This window comes from Hyla sarda, chromosome 12, assembly GCF_029499605.1.
Source record: "Hyla sarda isolate aHylSar1 chromosome 12, aHylSar1.hap1, whole genome shotgun sequence".
NCBI classification, from domain to species: Eukaryota; Metazoa; Chordata; class Amphibia; order Anura; family Hylidae; genus Hyla; species Hyla sarda.
This window is the reverse complement of record NC_079200.1, coordinates 65,364,063-65,383,237: the sequence shown is the minus strand read 5'-3', so window position 1 is coordinate 65,383,237 and position 19,175 is coordinate 65,364,063.

The window sequence follows — 19,175 nt, the reverse complement described above, 5'->3', positions numbered from 1 at the left end:
CTTGTTAACCATTTTATTAAAATAAAAAAAATCCAGTTCATCCGTCGTAATCCATCGAATCCGCCATAATCCTCTGCATACACGGATCTGAAACGAGAAGAAAAAAAAATAAAGGGGTTAGGTAGCCCATAATGCAATGGCTACCTAAACTGGGGGCCTCCAATTGGTGCAAAATTACAACTCCCAGCATGCCCAGACAGCCTTTGGCTGTCTGGGCATGCTGGGAGTTGTAGTTTAGCAACAGCTGAATTCTCCCTGTCTGGGTAGACACTGGCAGAAGGGTCTGTTCACATTATCCAAAACGGACAATGTTAACAAAGCCTTATACCCTTACCAACCTGGATCCCGTCGGAGACGGCGGAGACAGAAACGAGGGAGGTAAGTGGACCTGCTGTTCTGTATACACTATATACAGCTATCTATAGATAGCTGTATATTCTGTAAACCGCCCAAAGGGCTATAGGAGCAGGGAGTCCTGTCAGTCATGTGACAGGATTCCCGGCTCCTGTATAGTATACACGGGTACACTATGCCCCCCTGTATACTATACAGCCGGGAGAGGTGAGTAGTGATGCTGTACATCACTTCACACCACCTTACACTCTGTGGATCGGGCGCTCAGCATCCGACCCACAGTGTGGTACCCTGAAGGCAGTGAGAAAACTGCCTCGGGACAAAACTGGCTGTTTCCACACACCAGGAAAGACGCCAGAAAAACTGCCAAAACGCAGGAAAAGCCTGTAGCAGTTTTTCTGGCGTTTTTGCTGCTATTTTTTTAGGTGTTAAAAAAAAAAAAACAAGTGGAAACCTAGCCTAAGGGTCTATTCACACAGCAGAATTTCTGCTTGCGAAATTTTGCCTCAAATTAAAGCCTATGGGGGGACATTTACTAATCTAGTCTATTCTGGGTATGCTTATAGACCAGCGTATGTGGTAGTCTCCTGTCTATTGTGCTCCTAATTTATCAAAGGTCTCACAGCCCTTGATAAATTCTGTGCTCAGACTTCAGGGTCTACAGCTTAAACTGCATTTAGACCTGCTCCAACATGGTCTGACATTTCAGCGTATTTTGGGCAGATGCGACTTGTCGCACAAAAGTCGCACTTGATAAATTCAGCACCAATGCATTTTCCAATGCATTTCCGTCTAAAATAGACTTGCATGCATCATGTTCTAAAAATCCTCTACAGCAAAAGTCTCAGAAAAGTCGCACATATTTAGACTGCGACTTTCTGTGCGACAAATTTAGACAGGAAAAACCAGTCTAAATCCTTTGATAAATCTCCCCCATGGACTTCTATAGGATTCCGCACTCCTATACACACTTCTGAATTTCTGCAAGGGGAAATTCAGAAGTGTGAATAGGAGTGAGGAATCCCATAGAAGTCTATGGGCTTTAATTTGAGGTGGGATTTCTGCTTAGAAATTACGCTCTAAAATTCTAATGCAGTAGAATTCTAGTGCTGTCAGTGGGATTCCGCTGCACAGTCCACACTACAAAATTTCAGTGTGCAGCATTCCAGTGCAGCAGCCTCCGTTGTTTTCAATTAGGTTCTGCTGCACTGTGCACACTTAGAGAAATTCCGAAAGAATGAACCTGTTCCTTATTTTTGCGGTTCCACATTAATATGTATTGTCCTCAGTAGTAAGGGCACATATCCAAGCGGTCCTAGTGCCAACTGAATGAGCACTGCTACACACAGTTCCTGGTGGACATTCTGTAGTGTGAACCCAGCTTAACAAGTTAAGAATACTTGAACTTCGGGGTAACCGCGGCTTGCTGAACTTCCGAACATTGGCTTGCATGACCTGGCAATACAGTAATGCAGTGATCTGTATAGATCCTGTAACCTTTTGCTGGGCTGAGCGCTATGTGCTAGCCCAGCAGGGAAAGAATTAACTAGCGCTGCTGAGAGGGCTATATACTGCATACTGTGGGCAGAGACGTCAACTTACCCTCCCGGCTCCTGAAGAGGCCTGGTCTGCTGTATCCCTGCCTCATGTGATGAAATATTCTTCTACCTTTGGCTTTTTGGGAATACTGAGGGTTGAAGTTTTGCAACTGCTGGAGGCTCCCTGTTTGGGAACACACTGCAATAAAGGGTCTGTTCACGTTATACAATTTTAACATGCCTTTTTTAAACAAAAAGGCATGCTAAAAACGTACAATGTAAAGAGCGCCTCACTTACCACCCTTGCTCCTGGCTGTAGCTCAACCTCTAGTGACATCATCACTAGAGTCGGGGCTTCCCCAGACCAGTAAACGTCTCTGCCCACACAGTATACATTATACAGCCATCTATACAGTATATGGTATATAGAATATGGAATATGATATTCACCTGTAATATTTAACAAGATTTTGCATGGTTTGTTTATTGCTGTGCTTGAGTAAAATAAGCAATTTATTCCGTAATGACATCAGCCATTGAACTGCATAATTACACATTATGCAAAATGGGATTTTATATTGCAACTGTAAAATCTGAACATGAATTAACCCGTTCATTAATAACGGAGGATGGGCATAGTTAAAGGGATTATCCACCATTGATCCGTGCTTGTCTTGGGGATATATGGCTATGTTGTGAGTTTACCATAACTGTGGCTATCTTTTTGTGAACTGGCTATTTCCTGTTGGAATTTGTTCACTCAAACTTCAAGTCCCATAATTCCTTGGTTGTAAGTGTGAGGTCACGTTCCTCCCTCTCACACATCAGCCACCCCACCCATTGAAACACAAATGAGCTGCATTCCATTAAAAAAAGTTTTCTAACCAGTGTGCCTCCAGCTGTTGCAAAAGTACAATTAGTTGAGGAATGATCTCTCTCCCACCCAGCGGTCGCTCCACGCATTGAAGCCGGACAGGCTCCCTGTCATCAGCCGACTAGTGATGTAATGTCTCGGGCTGCTCTGCAACCTGGGAAAACCTGAGACCTAAGTAATTTGGTATGCTGTTAAAAATAAATATTGGGGTGAAAATCACTGAAGAATTGCAAGACCACCGTCACACGCAAGTACAGACACTAGGGACTAGCGAAACGAATCTGACGAATCCAAATTCATTACGAATTTCAGGAAAAATGTAATTCACAACTAATCCAAATATCGTCGCGATTCGATGAAACAAATCACGTCATCAAACTCCATTTAGTGCGGTCCAGGCTCCAGGGCATCTAAAATGACGGATCCACATGTGAGGACATGGGGCAAGGAACTCTGGGAAGGCGGGTAGGCAGGAGGACCCTGAATCACATGCAGCCAGCCCTGTGATGTCACAGCCCTATATAATCGCAGCCATCTTGCAGCCAGCCATTCCATTGTTTTATGTCAGAGACAGAGCAGTGTGTGTGTTGCACAGAAAAACAGCTTCATAGCAGCGATTCACCACAAGCCCAAATCATTGCAGAAAAGAGAAGGAAGGAAGAGAGAGAAAGACTCTTGGGTGTGCTACACAGCAACTCTGTACTGCTGCAGTGTGGTGTACAGCAACTCTAAAGCTTATAGGGGCCAGTTAGGCTGAGCACTAAAAGCCATTTTCACCTGCTATTAGTGCATAATAATATTGTACTGGGCTGTACTACACAGTGACTCTGTGCTGCAGCACTACAACTCTAAAGCTAACAGGGGCTAGTTAGGGTAAGAACGAAAAGCCATAGTCACCTGATTTCAGTGCCTAATACTGGTTGCGTAGCGGAGTGTGTTGCCCTCTCATAAGTGTAACCTGTGTGTACATAGGTGGTGTACATTTTTTTTCCTGTCAAACTTATTTGGACCTACTTACTGTGAAAGGCCAGCCAAAGTTACACACTTGTTTTTGTAGCCTAATACAGTTTTAAGCGGAGCGTATTGTCCACCTCTTTTAAGTGTAAACTATACATTCACCTACGTGGTGTAAGTTTTTTTTCCTGCTAAAGTAATTTGGGCCTAGTTATTGTGAAAGGCCAGCCAAAGCTACACACTTGTTTCTGTACTCTAATACAGTTTTAAGCATAGTGGAGCGCATAGTCCTCCTCTCATAAATGTAAACTGTATGTACACCTATGTGGTGTAACCAAAAAGAGCTAGGAACTCCGGCTTTAATCTTATTGGCTAAATAGCTCTCCTCAGTAGATTTCAAGCTACGTGCCTCACGAGAGGTAAAAGTTCTATTACACGTCGGCGCTGATGTTATTGGCCACCTCATTCCCTGCAGACACAGCCGAAACTCCGTTGATTGGCTGCCTCAAACCCGACGCTGCATTCTGAAAATGACGTGGCACCCAGCTCCGTGCTGATTGGTCGCCGGACATACGAAGAGAACAGCGGATACCACCCAAGCCAAGACGTATACATTTTTCATATTCAGCCTGAAGACTGCTCATTGGCCTTCAGAAAAAGTGACATCAAAGCCGGCTTTGTGTGGATTGGTTACCAAAATTTATGAATGAAAGAGCGGAATCATCTGAGATACGACGTACACATCCAACTTCATGCCTCGCCCCCGATGTTAAACAGCCCAGCCCCGCTCCTGGAGCAATCGCGCGGCAATAAATTTACGCAATCAAAAGACTATATAAACATATACACTCCATACACCTTGTAACATGGAACCTTATACTATATCTTATTGTGTTATTTTATCATGTTTTATGAGATCCTGATATGCATTTTTTTAATTAGTTACATAAGTTCACTTGTCATGCCCTCCTGGCGTCCTACTGTATGTACCTTATGTTTGCAATTAAAAAAGGGGGAACTTACCCTGAAACCCGTCTTGCATGTATCTTATCTCAATTTATGTTCCAATAAATGAGATTTTTTTACCATAAAAGACTGAATCTGCATTCCGATCTCTAAAAGGCAGTGCCACAGCAGACCACCTTTTTAATTTTCTGCACCCATTTCAAGCTTCTTGCCGACCTCAACTTGAACACCCAGCCGGATCCTGCAGGCTGCAGCCCGAGATCATCTGACCCCAAACGGAGGGGTGATATGCATATACCAAGATATACCCCAGGTGAGTGGTATTAACACTGGGGTTCATGGCTTGGGATCATCCCACGGAATTACGCCAGGTGCTATCCTCTCCCTCTCTCTTTTTTCTCCCTTTATCCAGCTGGTGTATAAGTATGTCATGCAAAGAAGTTCCAGGACATGCACATAGGAGTGGCAGAGGCATAAATTCATCAGGCTCAGGCAGAGGTCGCAACAAAGTAGAGGCGTGTGGCAGCAGGAGTCGCAGCGAGAGGTCTGAGCTCCCGGTGTCAGCTAGCAGTCGTGTCTTGACCAGCAACCCAACAGCAGTGATTGATTGGTTCACTCAGTCATCAACTTCATCCCAAGTGACATCGGACATCCCCAGTCAACAGCCGGTGGGTTACTCAGACTCAACTCTCAGTTGGCATGGCCCTCATGCTGCTGCTGCCACCTCCAGGCTCTGTCCTTATGCTGCCATATGGTCTCCTCATACTGATGCTGCCACCTCCAGGCTCTCTCATTGTGCCGCCATATGGTTTCCTCATGCTGCTGCTGCTGCCACCTCCAGGCTCTGGCATTGTGCCGCCATATGGTCTCCCCATACTAATGCTGACACCTGCAGGCTCTCCCATTGTGCAGCCATATGGTCTCCTCATGCTGATGGGTTTTGTGGTCATTCAGTTATAGATGAAAGTAAACACTTCGGGCTCTGGAACATTATACTTGTGAATCTAATCAAAATCTTCCATTTAAATTAAAAAAAAATCTCTTCAATTTTTTCAATTGTGAGTCCCTATGGTCGTCATCATATATTATCTGTGGAATTACCACAAGAATCCGATGAAACAGGTTGGAGCAATAACAATGAGCCATAACTGATTAAATGAAACATTTGCAGTTTCACAGTCGGCGGGGGTGGTGGGGTGCTGAGAGGCAGGGGCTGGAACAGGTGGTAGCTTGCCTCGCGGAGGACTGCCAGCTTGATTTTAAGTACAAGCTTTTTCACTGCAGCAAATTCTAGCAGTATGTGCCCACTTATCCAATGCCGCAGAAGCGGATTGTGCTCCTGTCCAAGTTGCTGGTACTGCAGTCCCTCCCTTTTCAAGTGGACACTCAGAGCATGGGGGTGCGCTGAGAGGCAGGGGCTGGGACAGGCAGTAGCTCACCTTGCAGTGGACCACAAGCTCGATTCTCACCGGAATGGGTCTACAAAAAAAGGATTTAAACATTTTTAATAAATAAATATTAAATAACATTTTTATTAAAAAATCTCTTTAATCTCTTCAATTGTGATGCCATATGGTCTCCCGACCCTGCTGCCACATCCAGATGCTCTGTGGCAGTGATTCTAATGGCAATGCCTATAATCTGCATTTCATACTGAATAACAGTATTAATTCACTAACACAGCACACTTCCTATGCTTGTTACGACAAGTCAAAGTGTTCTACACCCCTATTGAGGCTCTCTGTAGTCCAGAAATAGACGTTTTTAATAGCCTTAGGCTGTCTGGGTATGCTTGGAGTTATAGTTTTGCAACAGCTAGAGGCACTCTGGTTGGGAGACATGCAAGTTTGGAAGCAATAGTCTAATTGTCGATATCAGTGTTCCCCAACATATGACTTACCAGCTGGCTGCAAAATCATAACTCCCAGCATGCCCAGACAGCCAAAGAGTCATCGTTTTGCAACAGTTGGAGAGCCACAGGTTGGGCGAACATTCATCTAAATAATTTCATTTCTAAGCATTTTCTCTACCATTTTATGTTTTTCTTTTTTCTTTTATCTCTATCATTAATCAGAAGACTCTTCATCACAAGCTTGCAGGGCGTCCATAAGCCTGGTGCCTGCCGAGATTCTTCTGTCTCTACCAGCAGGCAAACACTTTGTTACAGCAACAGCAAATTAAGAGCTAATGACGAAGCGGGAGATGTTTGTATCTGCAGACAACACACGATTAAGGGAGGTCCAGGGGTGAGAATCATTACATTGATGGATGTAATCACCAAGAGACCGCTCTCAGAGGAGCAGAGTTTACCTTCAAATAGAGAACTCTCCATAAAACCCCTTAAGCGTACCTGTCGCTTCCAAAGCTTCTTTTTAGAAACCTGCTTGATTAATTCTTTAGTTTAACTCAGGTTAAGGGGATTTTAGTGCTCTCATTGCTGATAATGGACCCCTCCACAATACTATTTCTAATTCTCTTTGATTTTTGAGATTAGAGCTTGGCTGTTTGCCAGTAGTGTACACACAGGCACGTCCTTTTCCTTAGTTGTCTGTCCAATCACAGCCCAACACCTACTATAGTTATGTCATGACACTGGTAAAAGTGCACTAGACTGAAAAAGTTGACATTGTGCTGGGGGATGATTTACACAGTAAACTATAGATGCATATGGAGGGCGTAGGGGATACTGATGCACTGGCTTTGCAAGGTGCTATATGAGCAGAAAGTAAAGAAATAGCAGCCTAACAAAGAAGGGTTAAAACTAAGCACTAATCTGATGATGACAAGCCAAAGTGTGGGAGAGAGAATTCCATTTAGGAAGCAGCTTTATTTGAACACAGTAGTAGGAACACAAGGGCAGGGCCATCTTTAACACAGGGCAAAAGAAGCAGCTGCCCTGGACCCAGGTATTTCTGGGGGGTAAGCAGCTGTGAAATGAGCCCACTGAGCTGTGTTAGAAGTGTTGGGACAGAGTATGTGATTGTATGAGGGGTTTAAAAAAAAAAAAAAAAAAAAGCTTGCCCAGGGTCCAATCATTATTAAAGATGACCCTGCACAAGAGACAGCTGCCCAGAACTTTATGGGTGACAAAACATAACAAAGGATCCTTGATTTAGCCTTCAGGAATGGTGTGGCTCCTGTGGAGAAATGGATCAACTTAGATTCACACAGTCCTGGCTCTCTCCCCTTCACAGTGTAGCTGCCTTCTCCCTTCCCTACTCACTGTGCTCTGTCTTGGTCTCTCAAGCAACAGTGTTTTGGTGCTATTACAATTATTACAATATTAGTAATAATTATTTATTAGCAGCATTCAGGAACACTGGAACACAGCAGACTAAAACACAGCAGACAGGAACACAGATGCAGCAGACAGACAAGATCAGGAAGAAGGTACAGAAAACAGGGTTCAGGGACCTTAGCAATACAGAAAACACAACCAGAAAGCAACCTTCCTGAGGCCTGGAACAGCAGGTGTGGCAGACAAATATATGCATAGTCTGCTGGGATTGGAGGAGGATCCATTTGGGAAGGCATACTGGCTCTATAAAACTAAACAAGTGCTCACGGTCCCTAGTGGACAGAGTAGAAACTGCAGCAAGAGACACACCGGAGCAGGAAGACCAGGAAATACAGCAGACATGTGGCACAGAGAATGTCGAACGACGCTGGTAAGAACCAGGACACATGGTATGCTGATGGTTGCCAACCAGCATTGTTACGGTACTCATGCCTCACGCTCTCTCTTCTTAGGCCACCTCTTCTTGGGACCAACACGAGAAAAGGACTTCCTCTGGAGGCCAGGGGATTGGGTAGTGTGCTCTAGGCTTACATCAGACAGAATCACAGTGGAAGTCTGAACAGGGCTCTACATTAGTTCTTCAGACAGACAGGCAGAAAAGGCAACATGAGGATAAACAGGGCTCTGCTCAGATCTTTCAGTTGAACAGACAACATGAGTCTGAACAGACCTCTGCATGAGCTCCACAGGCAGACAGGTAGCATGAGTCTTAACAGGGCTCTGGAACACAGGTGCAAGTTTAGAATTCCATTTTTCTTGAGTAGTCTGGGAAAGCACATAGGAATCCAGACAAGGAGTAATCAAGTTCAAACACTGCAGCATGACATCTTGGCGGTCACTCTGGCGTTGTAGCACCTAAAACCCCGCAGGCAGGCAGAATAGGACAAACTGACACTAAAGATAGTGTCAGATGCAGTCGAACAGGTGTTTATAGCAGAACCTGTGAGAACAGCTAGCCAAGATGGTTACATGTGCTGCAGACAGGAACACTGGAACACAGCAGACAGGAACACAGGTACTGCAGACAGACAGGATAAGGAACTCAGGTACAGAAGACAGGGCTCATGGACTTTAACAATACAGGAAACACAACCAGAATGCAAAATTGCTGATGCCTGGAACAGTGATTGTGGAAGACTTATATATGCAGAGTCTGGCTGGGATTGGAGGAGGATCCATTAGGTAGAGCATGCTGGTTGGACTAGTGGACCGAGCAGAAACTGCAGCAAGAGACACACCAGAGCAGAAAGACCCGGAAATACAGCAAACACATGACACAAAGAATGTCGCCCAGGACACATAGTACGCTGGTGGTATACTCTCAGAACTTCACAGCACCATCTCCTTAAAAAGCAGCCAATGGTTAAATGACTGTGGATCATCACAGTTTTATTAGATGGTTAAAAGAAAGAGGTATTGGGGGTAAGCAATAAACTCATCCTGGGCTAAAGTAATCTGTAATGATACCTCCACAGTAGACATCAATCAGGCTATGTGTATTGCCATAGAGAATGCACTATATATAAGATTTACTGTATATAAAAGGCACCTGTTGGTGTGCAAAACCAGGAGTAATGAGGACGGCTCATGTGATGTATTATTAAATGTCTTGCACTGCGGGGGCACAAATCTAAGGTCAATGGCTTCATCAGATTTTTTGCCTTCAAGGTTAATTGTCTGTTTGTTGTGTAAGTCAAATCCCAGATCATTCACCGTCTGGCCTGACGTCTATTAGCCAAAGTGTTTACAGCTTCAAGAAAATGAGTCTATATATGATGCTTCTGTTACGCCTAGCGCTCCGGGTCCCCGCTCCTCCCCGGAGCGCTCACGGCGTCTTTTTCCCTGCAGCTCCCCGGTCAGTCCCGCTGACCGGGAGCGCTGCTCTGTCATGGCCGTTGGGGATGCGATTCGCACAGCGGGACGCGCCCGCTCGCGAATCGCATCCCAGGTCACTTACCCGTTCCCGTCCCCTGCTGTCATGTGCTGGCGCGCGCGGCTTCGCTCTCTAGGGCGCGCGCGCGCCAGCTCCCTGAGACTTAAAGGGCCAGTGCACCAATGATTGGTGCCTGGCCCAATTAGCTAATTGGCTTCCACCTGCTCCCTGGCTATATCTGGTCTCCTCCCTTGCACTCCCTTGCCGGATCTTGTTGCCCTTGTGCCTAGTGAAAGCGTTTTGTGTGTTTAAAGCCTGTGTACCAGAACTTCTGCTATCCACCCTGACTACGAACCTTGCCGCCTGCCCCCGACCTTCTGCTACGTCCGACCTTGCTTCTGCCTACTCCCTTGTACCTCGCCTATCTTCAGCAGTCAGAGAGGTGAGCCGTTGCTAGTGGATACGACCTGGTCACTACCGCCGCAGCAAGACCATCCCGCTTTGCGGCGGGCTCTGGTGAAAACCTGTAGTGGCTTAGAACCGGTCCACTAGCGCGGTCCTCGCCATCCCTCTCTGGCACAGAGGATCCACTACCTGCCAGCCGGCATCGTGACAGTAGATCCGGCCATGGATCCCGCTGAAGTTCCTCTGCCAGTTGTCGCCGACCTCACTACACTGGTCGCCCAGCAAGCCCGACAGATCGCCCAACAAGAGCACCAGCTGTCGTACTTGACCACCATGACACAGCAACTCCAGTCGCAGCTACAGCAGCAACAGTCACAGCTACAGCAAGTTCAGTCTCAACTACAGCAGCAACAACCATCTCCTCCACCAGCTCCTGCACCCCTTTCGCAGCGAGTGGCCACTCCTAGCCTCCGCCTGTCCTTGCCGGACAAATTTAATGGGGACTCTAAGTTTTGCCGTGGCTTTCTTTCGCAATGTTCCCTGCACTTGGAGATGATGTCGGACCAGTTTCCTACTGAAAGGTCTAAGGTGGCTTTCGTAGTCAGCCTTCTGTCTGGAAAAGCCCTGTCATGGGCCACACCGCTCTGGGACCGCAATGACCCCGTCACTGTCTCTGTACACTCCTTCTTCTCGGAAATTCGAGGTGTCTTTGAGGAACCTGCCCGAGCCTCTTCTGCTGAGACTGCCCTGCTGAACCTGGTCCAGGGTAATTCTTCCGTTGGCGAGTACGCCATACAATTCCGTACTCTTGCTTCGGAACTATCCTGGAATAATGAGGCCCTCTGCGCGACCTTTAAAAAAGGCCTATCCAGCAACATTAAAGATGTTCTGGCCGCACGAGAAACTCCTGCTAACCTGCATGAACTCATTCATCTTGCCACTCGCATTGACATGCGTTTTTCTGAGAGGCATCAAGAGCTCCGCCAGGAAAAAGACCTAGATCTCTGGACACCTCTCCCACAGTCTCCATTGCAATCTGCGCCTAGGCCTCCCGCCGAGGAGGCCATGCAAGTGGATCGGTCTCGCCTGACCCTGGAAGAGAGGAATCGCCGTAAGGAAGAGAATCTTTGTCTGTACTGTGCCAGTACTGAACATTTTTTGGTGGATTGCCCAATCCGTCCTCCACGTCTGGGAAACGCACGCTCGCACCCAGCTCTCGTGGGTGTGGCGTCTCTTGATGCTAAATCGGCTTCTCCGCGTCTCAAGGTGCCTGTTCGGATTTCTACTTCAGCCAGCTCTCCCCTCTCAGCCGTGGCCTGCCTGGACTCTGGTGCTTCTGGGAATTTTATTCGGGAGTCCTTAGTGAATAAATTCCGCATTCCGGTGACCCGTCTTGTCAAGCCACTCCACATTTCCGCGGTCAACGGAGCCAGGTTGGATTGCACCGTGCGTTACCGCACGGAGCCCCTCCTAATGTGCATCGGACCTCATCACGAGGAAATTGAATTTTTTGTCCTTCCTAATTGCACTTCCGAAATTCTCCTTGGACTACCCTGGCTTCAACACCATTCCCCAACCCTGGATTGGCCCACTGGGGAGATCAAGAGTTGGGGTCCCTCTTGTTCCAAGGACTGCCTTCAACCGGTTCCCAGTACTCCCTGCCGTGACCCTGTGGTTCCTCCTGTATCCGGTCCCCCTAAGGTCATTAAGGACTCTGCCTGCCACAGGAAATGCCTCTCCCCCCCTCCCAGTCCCATCAGGCAAGCCTCTGTGTCCCCTCATGGCTCCCGTCCTTGTGTCTTCCTGCCCCGTGCCAAGCTTCACCCTCTGCCCTCCCTCCCCATTCCTACTCCTGCTGTACTGCCTGCCATTGAGGAGACCATCCATTCCTTCCCGGTGTCCTCATCCCAGGGGAGGCAGTCACCGGACAAAAAAAAGGGGAGACCTAAGGGGGGGGGTACTGTTACGCCTAGCGCTCCGGGTCCCCGCTCCTCCCCGGAGCGCTCACGGCGTCTTTTTCCCTGCAGCTCCCCGGTCAGTCCCGCTGACCGGGAGCGCTGCTCTGTCATGGCCGTTGGGGATGCGATTCGCACAGCGGGACGCGCCCGCTCGCAAATCGCATCCCAGGTCACTTACCCGTTCCCGTCCCCTGCTGTCATGTGCTGGCGCGCGGCTCCGCTCTCTAGGGCGCGCGCGCGCCAGCTCCCTGAGACTTAAAGGGCCAGTGCACCAATGATTGGTGCCTGGCCCAATTAGCTAATTGGCTTCCACCTGCTCCCTGGCTATATCTGGTCTCCTCCCTTGCACTCCCTTGCCGGATCTTGTTGCCCTTGTGCCTAGTGAAAGCGTTTTGTGTGTTTAAAGCCTGTGTACCAGAACTTCTGCTATCCACCCTGACTACGAACCTTGCCGCCTGCCCCCGACCTTCTGCTACGTCCGACCTTGCTTCTGCCTACTCCCTTGTACCTCGCCTATCTTCAGCAGTCAGAGAGGTGAGCCGTTGCTAGTGGATACGACCTGGTCACTACCGCCGCAGCAAGACCATCCCGCTTTGCGGCGGGCTCTGGTGAAAACCTGTAGTGGCTTAGAACCGGTCCACTAGCGCGGTCCTCGCCATCCCTCTCTGGCACAGAGGATCCACTACCTGCCAGCCGGCATCGTGACAGCTTCAACTAAAAGATAGAGCTGCTAACATACTTCCTCATAATTCTCTGCTGTCATTGAATCTGAACCATCTTGTTTACAACAGTGGCTGAAGCCTGTACTGATCTAATATTTCTCACTGATTTGAAACAATTGTACCCAGTTTAAAGGGGTGGCAGAAAGTTAAACAGATTTGTAAATTACTTCTATTTAAAAATATTTCTATGTTCTGCTGATCGAGATTTGCTACTGAAATTGGCAAGAGAGAAGGGCCCTTTATCATATGATGGTACCAACATAATCACTTTTCCAAATTTCTCTAGAACAACACAATTATTGTTCACTTCCTATAGAGAGATCACAAAATCATTGTGGGAGGCAAAAATCCCCTTCTCGGTGATATATCCAGCAAATTGAGTATAGTGTATAAGGGGAAGACGTTATTTTTTGGCCACTCCCAGGAAGTTCAGGAGTGGATGGAAAAAGAGGCACTGTAGGGGGGGGGGCAGAGGGGGTGGGTTTGGGAGAGGGGGGACAAAAAGTGATGGGGTTAGAGATCGGTACTGCGTATCGATTATGCGCTGGGGTTGAAGGCGTGGGGGGTGGGTCCTTGAGCTGAGGGAGAAAAAGGTATTTTTTTAGTTTTTGTCATGTCAGTTTAGATAATTCTTGTACGAAAATGGAATGTACAAGGAATGGGGGACGGAATAGATAGAATAAATAGGAGATGGTCCAAACGGAATAGATAGAATAGATAGGAGATGGTCCAAAATTACCCTCCATTCGTGCTACTCTACTTTCTCCTCTGGATCCATGGGAATATTAGTTTGGAGATTCTGGGGAAGACAGTCAACAACCGAGGACGCTATATTCTCCTACATGCAAAAGTTAAAAATATAGAATTAATATTGGCTTTTATTTACGTCCCTCCTCCTTTCTATAGAACCTATACTGGATTTAATAAAATTTCGAAATGGCCGAAAAGAGCTGCCCGTCCTGATATGGGGAGACTTCAACTGTGTGATTGATGGTAAAAGAGATAGGAGGAGGGTGAATGGAGAAGTGGACAGTACCCACCCAACTCCCCTGGCCAAATTGGTCAGGGAACTTGGATGGATGGATGCATGGAGGGAGTTGAACCCCTATAGAGAGGTATTCTCGTGTTTTTCAGCATCATACCAAACAGCTTCACGAATAGATCTACTTTTTTGTAACAATCTGGGTATGAAATTAATCAAAAATATCAACCAAGGTCAATATCCGACCATGCAATGTTGGTGACGGAGATAGAGGTGGAGCCCAGTTGTACAAAGGCAGGGAGAAATCTGTCGATCAATCCTCATTGGCTGAATATTACCGATAGGAAAAGCTTGTTAGCTTCACAAATTCAAGAGTTTTGGGCTCTGAAATGGTCTAGGATTCATTAAAAGCCTTTTTAAGGGGCTTATTGTTTAGAGAAATAAATTATATAAAAAGAGAATTTTATAGAAAAGAGAGCGCTATAATAGTGGAAGTTAAAGGATTGGAAGAATTTTTTTCAGTACTTATCAGCTGCTGTATTCTCCAGAGGAAGTTGTGTAGTTCTTTCCAGTCTGACCACAGTGCTCTCTGCTGACACATCTGTCCTTGTCAGGAACTGTCCAGAGCAGGAGAGGTTTGCTATGGGGATTAGCTTCTGCTCTGGACAGATCCTGAGATGGACAGAGGTGTCAGCAGAGAGCACTGTGGTCAGACTGGAAAAAACTACACAACTTTCTCTGTAACATACAGCAGCTAATAAGTACTGGAAGTAGAGATGAGCGAACTTACAGTAAATTCGATTCGTCAGGAACTTCTCGGCTCGGCAGTTGATCCTTATCCTGCGTAAATTAGTTCCGGTGGGCTGGAAAAGGTGGATACATTCCTAGGAAAGAGTCTCCTAGGACTGTATCCATGTCACAGCGAGCGCTCCGGTCCCCACCTCTGGACCAGAGCGCCCGCTTCCTCTCCTCCTCTCCCCGGGATCCCGGCGTCTCCCGCTCGGACATACCGACCGGGAGCACGGGATCCCTTGTGTCACGCGCCGCATCCCTGTCTAACTCACCCTGCACCCCGCTCCATACGCCTACTCTCTCTGCCTCTCGGCGTGCGTGGCCCCACTCTCTAGGGCGCGCGCGCGCCGCCTTCAGTAAATTTAAAGGGCCAGCGCACCATTGATTGGTGCGCTGGCTAATTGTTCCCTGCTCCTTCCCCATAAAAGTTACCTGCCCCTTCCTGCCCCTGCCGGATCTTTGTGTCCTAGTGCCTTTGAGAAAGCGTTCCATATGGTGTGTATTGCCTTGCCTGTTGCCGAACCCGTTGCTACCGCTTGCTCGTCTTTGAACCCTTGCCGCCTGCCCTGACCTCTGCTACGTCCGACTACGCTCCTGCCTGCTCCCTGTGTACCACGCCATATCAGCTGCTAGAGAGGTCGAGTTGCTACTGGAGGATACGACCTGGTGGTTACCGCCGCAGCAAGTCCATCCCCCCTTGCGGCGGGCTCTGGTGAAAACCAGTAACCACTTAGAACCGGTCCTCTGGTACAACCCGTGCCATCGCCTCTCTGGTCAAGAGGATCCACTACCAGTCCTGCCGGTACGTGACAGTAAGATCCGGCCATGGATCCCGCTGATGTTCCTTTGCCAAGCCTAGCGGACCTCACCTCCATTGTGGCCAAGCAAGGTCAGCAGCTAGCCCAGCTAACCACCATGATGCAGCAGCTCCTGCCGTCTCAGCAACAACCAGCTCCTCCGCTTGCATCTGCTGTATCTCCTCCGCCTGCAGCTACTACTGGTTCCAGAGTCCGCCTATCCCTGCCAGACAAGTATGACGGAGATCCCAAGCAGTGCCAAGGGTTCCTTTCACAGTGCTCTCTCCACCTCGAGCTACTCTCTGACCAGTTTCCTTCCGAGCGAGCCAAGGTAGCCTTTATCCTCAGTCTGCTCTCCGGGAAGGCCCTGGCCTGGGCTACACCACTATAGGACCGCGCTGATCCTGCCACCTCCTCCGTCCAGAGTTTCTGTCAAGAGTTCCGGAATGTTTTCGAGGAACCTGCCCGGGTTACCTCCGCAGAGACTGCCTTACTAAATTTGTTCCAGGGAGGCTCTACCGTGGGTGACTACGCCATTCAGTTTCGCACCCTAGCCTCTGAACTGAACTGGAACAATGATGCCCTGTGTGCCACATTTAAGAAGGGACTTAACAGTGAAGTAAAGGAAATCTGGCTGCACGTGAACTACTTTCCACCCTTAGTGACCTCATCTTGTTGGCCACTAGAATCGACAAGCGTTTCACCGAGAGACGAGAGGAACTCCTCCTAGAAAAAGGAAACGCTCAACCTAGACGCTACCCTCGTCTGGCTCCCGTTTTTCAGCGTCCACCTCAACCTCTCTCTGGGCCTCCCACCGTGGAAGCCATGCAGGTGGATCGGTCACGTCTGACTCCGCAAGAACTGAGCCGTCGCAGGGACGAGAACCTGTGTCTGTACTGTGCCAGTACTGAGCACTTCCTGCGAGACTGTCCTCTCCGTCCACCACGTTCGGGAAACGCTCGCACCTAGTAAACGTGGGAGAGGCGTTGCTAGGTGTGGATTCCTCCTCTCCACGTCTCATTATATCCGTGCAGTTGTTCCTCTCTTCCAAGTCCTTCTTCACCGCTGCGGCCTTCTTGGATTCCGGTTCAGCCGGCAACTTCATTCACGCCTCCTTGGTCGACAAGTACCGCATTACGGTAGTCCGCCTAACTAAGCCTCTTTTTATTTCTACGGTTAACGGAGAGAGACTCTCTGCCACAGTGCAGCTCCGTACCCTGCCACTGCAGATGGATATTGGAATTTTTCATACAGAGACTTTAGAGTTCCTAGTCCTTCCCTTCTGCTCCTCTGAACTCCTCCTGGATCTACCATGGCTACAACGTCACAGTCCTGTTCTGAACTGGTCCTTTGGTGAAATCCTGCTTTGGGGTCCCTGCTGTTCAGATCGGTGTCGCAAGCCTGCTCCTGTCAAGCATCCTTCACAAGTTTCTCCACCTCCGGGACTGCCTAAACCTTATCATTGCTTTGCGGATGTCTTCTGCAAAAAACAAGCCGAGGTCCTTCCTCCTCAAAGACCCTATGACTGTCCTATCGACCTTATGCCTGGTTCTATGCCACCCCGGGGTAGAATTTATCCTCTCTCACCTCCAGAGATGCTTGCCATGTCCGAATATATTCGTGATAACCTACAGAGAGGATTCATAAGGAAGTCTTCTTCTCCTGCTGGGGCTGGTTTCTTCTTCGTGACTAAGAAGGACGGTTCCCTCCGCCCTTGCATCGACTACAGAGGACTCAATAAAATCACCATTAAGAACCGTTACCCTCTGCCCTTAATCTCAGAGTTATTTGATCGCCTACGTGGGGCCAAGATTTTCACCAAATTGGATCTTCGAGGGGCCTTTAATTTGGTCCGTATCCGGGAGGGCGACGAGTGGAAGACCGCCTTTAACACAAGAGACGGTCATTTTGAGTACCTGGTGATGCCCTTCGGCCTCTGTAATGCACCTGCCGTCTTCCAGGAATTCGTCAACGATATCTTCAGGGACTTACTCTACTCCTGTGTGGTCGTATACTTGGATGACATCCTTGTCTTCTCCTCCGACCTGGACCAACACCAGGTCCATGTGCGACAAGTGCTTACCCGCCTGAGGAGAAATCGTCTATACGCCAAGATCGAAAAATTTATTTTTGAGCAGTCCTCCTTGCCTTTCTTGGCTTACATTATTTCTGCTCAAGTACTTCAAAAGGACCCCGCCAAGCTCTCGGCGGTTTTGGATTGGCCACGCCCCACTGGACTCCGAGCCATACAAAGGTTTTTGGGCTTTGCCAATTATTACAGGCAATTCATCCCTCATTATTCCACTCTGGTGTCCCCAATTGTAGCCTTGACTAAAAAGGGCGCTAACCCTAAATCCTGGCCTTCTCAAGCCGAAGAAGCCTTCCAGTCTCTGAAGGTTGCCTTCGCTCAGCTCCAGTTCTCTCTAGACCTGATTCCACCAAGCCCTTCTCTCTCGAAGTTGATGCCTCCTCGGTGGGAGCCGGAGCTGTGCTCACACAGAAATCTTCCAAGGGCAAGACCTTAACTTGTGACTTCTTTTCAAAAACATTCTCTCCCGCGGAGAGAAATTATTCCATAGGGGACAGATAACTGCTGGCTATTAAATTAGCACTGGAGAAATGGAGACATTGTCAGGATTCGGCAGGCTGGAGGTGGATCCTCTGTGTCAGAGAGGGATTGGCGTGGACCGTACCGGTGGACCGGTTCTAAGTTGCTACTGGTATTCACCAGAGCCCGCCGCAAAGCAGGATGATCTTGCAGCGGCGGTAGCAACCAGGTCGTATCCACCGGTAACTGCTTAACCTCTCTGACTGCTGAGATAGGCACGGTACAAGGGATTAGGCAAGAGCAAGGTCGGACGTAGCAGAAGGTCAGGGCAGGCAACAAGGATCGTAGTCAGGGGCAACGGCAAGAGGTCTGGAACACTGGCTTGGGACATACAAGGAACGCTTTCACTGGCACAATGGCAACAAGATCCGGCAAGGAAGGAAAGGGGAAGTGAGGTTATATAGGGAAGTGCACAGGTGAATACACTAATCAGAACCAGGCGCCAATCAGCGGCGTACTGGCCCTTTAAATCGTAGAGAGCCGGCGCGCGCGTGCCCTAGGGAGCGGGGCCGCACGCGCCGGGACAGTACAGACGGGGAATGAGTCTGGTAAGCGGGCCGGGATGCGAACCACGAGCGGGCGCGTCCCGCATCGCGGATCGCATCCTGGCTAGGGACATTATCGCAGCGCTCCCGGTAAGCGGGTCCGACCGGGGCGCTGCGAACAGGAAAACGCTGCGAGCGCTCCGGGGAGGAGCGGGGACCCGGAGCGCTCGGCGTAACAGACATCTTCTTGAGGGAGCCACCCATCCTGTGAATATCTTTAAGGACCACAAGAACCTGGCCTATCTCCAGTCTGCTCAGAGACTAAATCCTCGTCAGGCTCGCTGGTCTCTGTTCTTCGCCTGTTTTAATTTTGAGATCCATTTCCGTCCAGCTTCTAAGAACATTAGAGCAGATGCCCTGTCTCGCTCTTCTGATGTGGCGGGCGACGAGTTAACACCTCAACACATTATCCCACCTGAACGCCTGATTGCAGTCACTCCTGCAGATTTGAGCCATCTTCCTCCTGGCAATTCCTACGTACCTCCACGTCACTGGGTGCAAATTCTCAA